Source organism: Bactrocera dorsalis, chromosome 1 (assembly GCF_023373825.1).
Source record: "Bactrocera dorsalis isolate Fly_Bdor chromosome 1, ASM2337382v1, whole genome shotgun sequence".
Taxonomy (NCBI): Eukaryota; Metazoa; Arthropoda; class Insecta; order Diptera; family Tephritidae; genus Bactrocera; species Bactrocera dorsalis.
The window spans coordinates 41,254,260-41,264,108 of record NC_064303.1 but is presented as its reverse complement, the minus strand read 5'-3'; positions in this window follow the sequence as shown (position 1 = coordinate 41,264,108).

Below are 9,849 nucleotides of genomic sequence, written 5' to 3'. Positions count from 1 at the left end.
ATCAAGCGGCAAATTCGAAAGGTTTTGAAGAAGGTGATCTGGTCCTCTTGTACAATCCACTTCGAAAGAAAGGCTTGTCATCGAAACTGCGGACAGCCTGGGAAGGACCCTATATGGTGATGAAACGACTTAATGACGTGGTATACCGCATACAAAGAAATGGAAAAGCACGATGTAAAATGAAAGTAGTACATTTGGAGAGGCTCGCCCCATTTGGTTCAAGAGTATTTGTGCCTAATCGGGACGATTAGGCTTTAGTGGAGGGCAGTGTTACAAAAGTAGTATTAAGTTGTATTTGTATTGCTATATGCATCCCTTATTATGAACAATAGCTGTAGGTATATGGAATAGCATTTGTCTTGTTGTAGAAATCTGTCGCCGCGGCTGTCTGCTTGTCGAAACAATAGACATCTGGCGCCGCAGCTGTCTGCTTGTCTACTTAAACAATTGCTGTGTCTGGCGCCGCGGCTGTCTGCTTGTCTACTTAAACAATTGCTGAGTCTGGCGCCTAAACAATAGCTGCATTTGGCGCCGTATAGCATTATGTTCTTATAATTTCCAGACGCAATATTCTAGAAGGACACGTCGGCATCAGCGAGAAGTGCGTGGCTATATAAGCCGTGGCAGCGCCAACGTAATCAATCAGTGCTAAGAGTAAACTGCTATAGTGTAGACGAGTTGTGAAATAAAGAGTTGTTGAATTAAATTAAACAGTGTTGATTTTATTTGTCAATCCAGAGATACGAACCTAGTAAAGTAAATTAGCAAGGAGTAAATTCGCAACAATATATACGAAGTTTATGTAAAATTGATTTATTTTTAACCTTTTTAGTGTTTGAAGCATAAAAAACGACAATCGATTAATATCTATGATGATCTCTACTCAGTATATTCAAAATGGTAGACAAGAGTTCTTTTTGTTTTGTGACCAGCTAACTACCAGGTCTCAAGTTTGAGTCAATATTTTGTGACTAACGCTAGAGACTGTTTAGTGAATAGTAACTAGTCTCAAATTGAGACTTTGCCTCAAAATGTCTCAAATAGAGACTGGTTACAGAATCCCGCTATAATTCTCTTTTTGTACTTTCCTATCATCTTTAATTGTTCTAACTCGTCTGTGAGAGCATTAATTTTAAATGAGTAGTGTTACCATTATTTACTACATTTCCAAAAAAAAAAAAACCCCGTCTACCAAGAAATCGGGAAAAGCAACCGCCGAAGACGGATCACTCTTCACCATGACAATCCTATCTCTCGCACATCGACTGAAACAACTGAATTTTTAAGCACTCTAACATAAGGGGTATTTAGACAAGCTTTGTTAATTCGTTAGTCGTTACTCGGTAGTTTTTTACGTGGGTTTTGTTTTTGTAAAATTAACCGAATATCGTTTTACCGAGTAACGAAGTACCAGACTGGCAAGCATGATAGTTTTTTCGTTACTTAGTAACATCACTCAGCTGCGTTTTTGCCTCAAAAGTTAAGTTAATTCATTGCAAAAAAATACATTTGCTGTCTACTACAAATTAGTTTCTGACAAATTTTTCAAAAGTAAGTATTTAATATAATTGAATCAGCTGTTTTGAAACAAAATTTACACCCACTACTGATGTACAGCAAAAGGAATGTTCACAGTTAAGTGTTTTAACGAAGTATCAACTAACGAACTACCAGATTAACAAGTTCGGTCTGAATACCCCTATAGATTTGATGAGTATACAACTACGACGTCAACATTTTTCGACACCTGATGTGACGGTTGCTGCGTTCAGAAGGAATATTTAGAGGATACTTCAATCAAATTGTCAAAGTACTTTTAAAAGTGGTGAAAGCGATTTTCGATGATTGAAATTTGTTTTTGTTCTCCAATCCCGAAATATAACAAGTAACCTACGTAGTACATATTTCTCATGGACAATATATTTTAATTTGATGTATGTTTAGCGTTATTTTTAATAACTTGTAAACGTTTCTCTGACTGAAGTGAGGTTTTCAAGATATGAAGAGTGTTGTAAAATACTCACAATCAAACAATTAAAAATCGTTCTCAATTCCAAGTTTTGAAGCGCATTTTTAAATTTTCGTTAATAATGTTCCAATAAAGTGTTTTGTCCATTATTTCATCAATAAACATTGCCAATAATAATACGTTTCATAACATTCTGGTAGTCAGAAAGCAATGTTTCTCCAATCGTGCTATCACTTTTCTTAGGCTCCAGTGATCTATCAAAATGATTTTTACTAATCATTCCTATACTCCTGATGCCAGAAGATCTCTGATCGTTAATCGTCGATTCTTAAGCACCAATTCCTTTATTTTATTGACGTGTTTATCATCAGATGATGTCGTTCTCGACACTCTTTGAATAATTTATACCAATCAAAAACACTTGCTCGTTTCAGCGTTCAGAAATTGGATTCCGTACACAAAATTTAATGGAACTTCTTTCTTAAATAATTTCACTTTACGTAAAGATCCCCGAATGCACTTTATGTACTTCAGAAAAACATGTGTATACAAAAACCAATGATTATTTTGAAGTGAAATTTGGCTCAGATATCACTGACAGTAATACCAAGCCTGAAAAAAATATTTCGACGAAAGGGATTTTCGTGCGAAATCTAAATAAAAAAGTTTTACTATATTTTGCCTTGCATCAAATTTGACGCAGTAATAGTAAGTATTAGTTGAGTATCTGCAGAAAAGCAACTGCCGCAATATTGCTGCAGTTATTTGCTTGTTCGAACATCTGTATTTTTGTTTGAATGACGACAAGGGGTATCGCTTCGAGCTATCTCGAAAAGCAATCAATGACTGCGAGGCAATATCAGAATCTATGATTCAGAGATAACGGCCCAATTATGTCGACGTGAACAACTTCAAAGCGGTTTGGTAATTCTAAACATTGTAATGGAGACTTGATGTGACGTAAAACCTTGCTGAGATTTCTAAGGATGCAGGTTCGAACAAATGATTTGCAGTGCTTTTGCATATTTACCCACACAAAATGTTTAGAAATCATGTTTATACAAGTAGATGTATTGACTCCAACGTGAGCATTACAAATCGTTTACGGGACAAAGGGTCTAACTTGGCCCTTTGAGACATGGCTTACTAATATAGGGTTGCTGCCTTCTTATCTGAAATATTAAAGTTATACAGACATGTTCTGGAAATCGGGCGATTTCAATTCGGATACGATATAGCAATTCGTACGATTTGGTTTTAGGTGTTCAGCAATTCGTTCGATTTCATTTAACTCGAATTTAAATTCGAAACAGATGATTTCTTTCTGACAGTTTCTTTTTTTGAAGAAACCAGGTTTTTTTATGACCGCATATGTGTTGAACGAACGTGAACGAAATTATCGAGGTATAATCGAAAAACGGCATTTGAGGGACCATTCTAATCCCATGTCTGCACCGGATCCCACGTGAGTTTTGTACGTTTCTACTTATAGACTTGTAGAATACTCAACGAAATTATACCTTTGGTTAGAGAAACGTCCATACCTAATTTAATAAAATTGGAATTGTAAGTAAATTGTGTATTAACAGCTCTATTTTGAGAAAACCTCACAACTGGTTTTTGAGGCTGTTCTTGCCCAAACCTCACAAGTAAAAAGCACAAAACACTCACCACAAGAGGTGAAAAGCACTTTGCTGTGAACCAGCTATTTTACAAAAACAAACAAGACAATGAGAAAAGTGAGTAATTCTGCAAATCTATATCTATCTATGTATCTAATAATTTCATTTCTTTTTAGGATTTCAAAATGTGAAAGAACAACTCAGGAGCATTAATTGTTTTAGCATAAATATCATTTTATCCGCACATGTAATTAATAAATACATACATACATACATATTTACAAAATAAAATTTTGTCTGAATTATTTAAACATAATATATGTCTTTTTATTCATAATTAGAAAGAAGTAAAATATAAGTTACATATTTATTGTAATAGATACGATTATGTTTATAATAAAATAATTGCAAATTTCTTTAAAAATATTGAAATTATCAAAACAAACGCATACGATTTTGTATTATGAGGTTTGCTTTCACACATCACAAATTTGTGAGCGCTTGAGCTTTTGAAATCACGTCAGCTTACGGAAAACCTCACAATAGTGAGGGTGGTGATTTTTAAATAGGGCTGTAAATATTAATTTTATGTTTGATATAATATTATATAATAAAAGATGTCATCAGGGTATAATTTAATACTTTTGAAAATTCTTTTATTTTATCACTTTTCTTTTTTTGCAGCATTCTTTCGACAAGAAACGATTTCATTTACATCTTCCTCATCCATCCATTTTCCAACATTTGGTCAGCAATTATATACGTTAAAATTTCCGTATTTGTGAGCAACACGTTCTGCACGAAATAATTATTGCAGCATTACAGCAAAGTATCAGCTGAGCAAAAATTTCTTTTTGAAGGTCCACCACCTGTTGCTCCAAATTGTTACCCGCAACATTATTGCGAATGCTAGTCAGACCATATATGTATAAACAATTAAATAAAAAATACAGCTCATAATTCATTCATATTAATATTCTATCAAATACAACTTACTTTTTTCCATCCGTTAAAGTCCTGTCTGTGGTGGCCCTTCAGCTTTCAGCAATGTGTTAGGTCCTTCCACTTTTTCTCAATACCCACTCTATAAAAGAAATTCTTCTTCTTCTTCTTTACTGGCGTAGACACCGCTTACGCGATTATAGCCGAGTCAACAACAGCGCGCCAGTCGTTTCTTCTCTTCGCTACGTGGCGCCAGTCTTTTAATTCGCTGAACTATGTCAATGTCGTCGTATATCTCGTACAGCTCATCGTTCCATCGAATGCGATATTCACCGTGGCCAACGCGCAAAGGACCATAAATCTTTCGCAGAAGTTGTCTCTCGAAAACTCGCAACGTCGACTCATCGGTTGTTGTCATCGTCCAAGCCTCTGCGCCATATAGCAGGACGGGAATTATGAGCGACTTATAGAGTTTGTTCGTCAAGAGAGGACTTTACTTTTCAATTGCCTACTCAGTCCGAAGTAGCACCTGTTGGCAAGAGTAATCCTTCGTTGGATTTCCAGGCTAACATTGTTGGTGGTGTTAATGCTGGTTCCTAAATAGACGAAATTATCTACAACTTCAAAGTTAAATAATGTTGATAAACAACATTTTTTGGTTTCTGTTCCGGTGAGTAAATGTACAGAGAAGATGGTTTTCCAACTCGTGAGCACGCCACGTATATCTGGCCGTGTGAAAAACATAACATTTACAAATTTATGCCACCCACTATGCGACTATCCTGTTGGCCGTCATCTCAAATTCAATTTTCACTGGAGACGGAATACGATTGAACTGAAATGGCAAATCGTTAGAACTCAAAAGAAGTCCGCAGAATCAAGCATTCTGTCCCTTATATTTGATATGTGCATCACAATCAGATTTGCGAAACATCATAACGACAGATCAAACTTTGAGACATAATGCGGATAATGCGGTGGCATACCAAGCCTCTACAAAGAATTTAGAAATTCCACTGGACGGTGTCGTCTTCATTGTCAAGACGATCGATCGATTTGTATAAGCGCAAGTCTCCCGGAATTTGACTTTGAATCTTCCAGTTTAAGTCAACAACATCGGTATTTGTGGCAGCTAACATTGAACGTGCACTCAAGGAATCGTACTTACGATAATTTGGCTAATGTCTGAACATTCGTGATGAGTCCATCTTTCGTGAATTGATAAACGGCACATGGAATTGATATCAAACCACCGAAAGTATCAACTGGTATTGACCCATTTCCGATTCTTAGCGTATACGATGTAAAATGTCTTCGGCAATGTCATTTTTGGTCGAATCTCATAATTGACGCGGACTTGGAGGCTGATCATTTCCAAAAGTGTGCGAACTTCAGTGGCATTCGAAGTAGCTATCGCATCGTCCATCGTTTGATTCCAATGCACACACCGTACCATTCACAGTACGCAATGACTCAAATAAAGTTGAACCGCGTTCATTAATCAATAGCAACCGAAGGTAGAAACAATCGTCGTTTTTCGGGTGGATTGTGTAAATTCGTCCTAATACAGTAGTTAATAACACACCTGGATGTCCATCTACTGGTTGGCCTTGCTTACTGCGCAACTAATATTTCTTCGGCGATGCATTTCATGTCTAACATCAAGGTGTTTCCGAATAGAGCAATGTTCTCGCAAACGGATCACTGACGAAAGTTGAGCAAAAACTCGTAAATGTTAATTTTGTTGCTGGCGGTGTTTCCACTGGCTGTAGTGTATCCTCTGGGTTGAAATACACTCTTTGGCCATTCTCCAAATTAACTGCGAGGCGCACAACAGTCGGTAAACGTTCATGAATTGCAAAAGTAAATATTCCACAGAGCGCTTTATTGCAGGCTACGGTCGACCTATTTGATACTTCCTGATCTCATCTCGTTCAAGCTCAATAACCGTCATATTGCTTTCTTTGGTGACGTAATTACAAACGTATTTTATCGATTACACCAAACTGCAATACTCAACATTGATATGAGTTCTGAATGTGAATTAGACAATAATGGTGAATATAGTACGATCCGTGTGTTGTCAACTTCGATAGAGTGGATATCCATCATTTCTAGTTTGTGTTTCCGAAAGAAAAGCACCTGGATAGTGTTTCGTGCATTTATTGTCAGACATACAAACCGAAGTGGAATTGTGGTGTCCGCAAGGCCCATGAACCATATTGGTTTTCATCACTTCGTGTAATACTGAATCTTTCTCTGCATCAAGAATTTCCCCAGAAATGATTTCATCAATTTGATCTGGTGTATAGCACCACATATACGTTGCTTCAAGATAAAGTCCATGAAACATCGTAACTGTTGTTTGAAAAGTCGTGCTGTGACATCGTGAGGATCGCTGGCTGATTGACCGCGATCCATAATTCCGCATGTATGTCACCGCATCCTGCTATCGTTTATCTTGCCCAATATGAAATCGGAAAAATGTCAATTGTGACACGGAGTTGAGCGTTCATGATGCCTGCTATAGAACATTTGTAAGAAGGCAGCCGTCATATTTCGTTTACAATCTTCAAAAGCGTTGATTGCATCATCTGTCGAGATATTTCTGTTTAAAGTTCGAAAAATTTGTAAAAATATTTATTTTTCACTATGTATAACCCACTTTTCACACATTTTTTAATTAATATATATTTAATTACGAGTACACTGTACACAATGGAATATATCAAAAATTTACACAAATTGCGTATTTTTTAAGAAAATAAATATACTTTAAAAATTATTTTGTACATTCAAACCTTCATGAGATTTGTGGGGTAAATTTTAGAATAGCATCCCCGGATTTCGGGGTTAAAATGGGTATGGACAGATAGAGGAGGTCCTCTAGATTAAGAAAAAATATATATGTATATAGTTGCCGCTGTTTTATGGTTTTTGAGATGTTTGCATTTAAACTATTTAAAATGCGTGTTTTTCCCATTTATAATGAATTTTATGGTTATATTTTTAAATTTTATATCCACTAACATTTCACTAAATCGTTTCTAACCATTTATTTTATATTAAATAGTGCAAAAATAACTTTTATTTAACATTTAACTTTTGTTCATTTATTTTTGTTCGTACAATAACAAAAGGGTTGCATTCTAACTAATAATCAGTGCTACCTTTCGTTCATATTTTACAGAAGAACCAAAAGAAATAAATAAAACGAATAATATCCCAATGACAAAAAATATATTACATATTAGTTTTCTGCATAGAATTCCTTTCTGCATTGGCGGCCTTCGGCCGCGCTTCAAACAAATAACCCTTGGTCGGACCAACACCTGGGCGTGCTCAGTTTATTTGCGTTGAACTCCTTTTTGCCCGATCCAACGCCGAGATTTATCAGCATAATGAGAATTCTGAAAAATTTTACTTACTCATCACACGATAATGAATTTAGTTATAACGTCATAATCTTTCTTTTTTCTTATTTTTATTCCATCACAAAATATGGTAACATTTGCTTGTTTACAATCACTTTCTTATTTTATGAATAAATGGATTTTAACTAAAGTTTGATATGGATTAAAGTTATTTTTGCACTATTTAATATAAAATAAATGATTAGAAACGAATGAGTGTAGTTTTAGTTATAGTTAAAAGTATAAAATATAAGTGTAAAATGCATTATAAATCGGAGAAACACGGATTTTAAATAGTTGATTTTTTGAACTTTAAATGCAAATATCTCAAGAACCATAAGTCAGCGGCAACTATATGTATATACATATATTCTTGATCTGGAGGTCTTCCTCTATCCGTACATACCCATTTTAACCCTGAAATCCGGGGATGCTCTTATAAATCGCAGCCGATTTGTGTGTTTACATTTATGACAAATATCAGTGTTGCCATACTTTGTGTCCTGAAAATATAATCAAAAATCTGTTTCATATGTAGAGATATAAATGATTAAAAATGAAATATTGTTTCATATATTTATATGGATTATATACCATAATAAATAGAAAAAACTTATTATACATAGAATGCAAAGTTTTTCAGTATTTCTCTCCTTTTGATTAATATAGGTGTTCGACACAAAAGAACTATGAACACCCCAGTGTAGGACCGACCAGGGTTATTTTTTTTAAAATGCGGCCAAAGGCCGCTTGTGCAGAAAGTAGTTCGACACAAAACAAATATGAACACCCCGGTGTTGTACCGACCATGGTTATTTTTTTTTAAGTGCGTGGGCGGCCTTCGGGCGGCTTATATTAGTTTGGTAACACTGATTATTTGACAGTTTGTAATTCATTTGTTATTCTTAATTTTATATCGAGAAAATACGTACTTCAAATAGTGGTAATTTTCAACCTAAAAACGCGAAAACTATAAGCTTCTGGCTATAACTATATATATTCTTGATCTGGAGAATCTCCCCTATCCTACCATACCCATCTTATTCCCGAAATCCTGGGACGGTATACTAAAGCCGACCCAAATTGGATTTCAAACTATTATCTATGTTTCTGTCTTCTTATTAACTGTTAAATCTTGTTCTCTCTAAATTTATAAATTTCGGTATAATCTGAAAAAATAGTTTTAACTGAAAGTTTGAATTGATTTATACATACATAGTGATTTTCAAAATCGTTCAAAACAAATTTGTTCCAAGTAAGAAAGCGCTATGTTCGGGTGGAACCTAACAGAAGATAGGAATCTAAGCAATTTTATATATACATATGTATGCACATATACTCTATACAACTCATACACCCGTCGACAAATTCGGCATAAGATTTGTTAGAAAAATTAAAATAATTTTATGCAATTTTCCTGATTTTATCTGTTAACAATTATCATGCCATAGTAAAATAAAAAGAAGTGCTTTACTAAGGTACCTCATATACAATCACCAATCATATGAAGCAAGGTCAGCTGTTCGAAAAACCTGGTAATAGTTATGTAAGTATGTGGGAGATAGGTCAAGTTTTCGCCCAATTGTTTATATTTTAGGCACAAAGATATTCTGTTATGAATAACATGTTCCATAATTTTCATTGAGATAACTCAAATATTGGCCGATATATGCAGCATAAAGTCACTTGGAGGTTCAAAATTTTTTGTATTAGGTATATGGGGGCTCAGGAAAGTATTATCCGATTTAGCACATTTGTGATACACAGAAATACTATTATCAGGAAAGGTTTCTGCTTGAATTTCAACTGCATATCTCACTCTTTGCACGATATTTTCGGTCAAAAGTCAACTATAGGTACTGGGGTCCACATATTTGGTACCTAGGCGCTTGAAGAGTTTAGG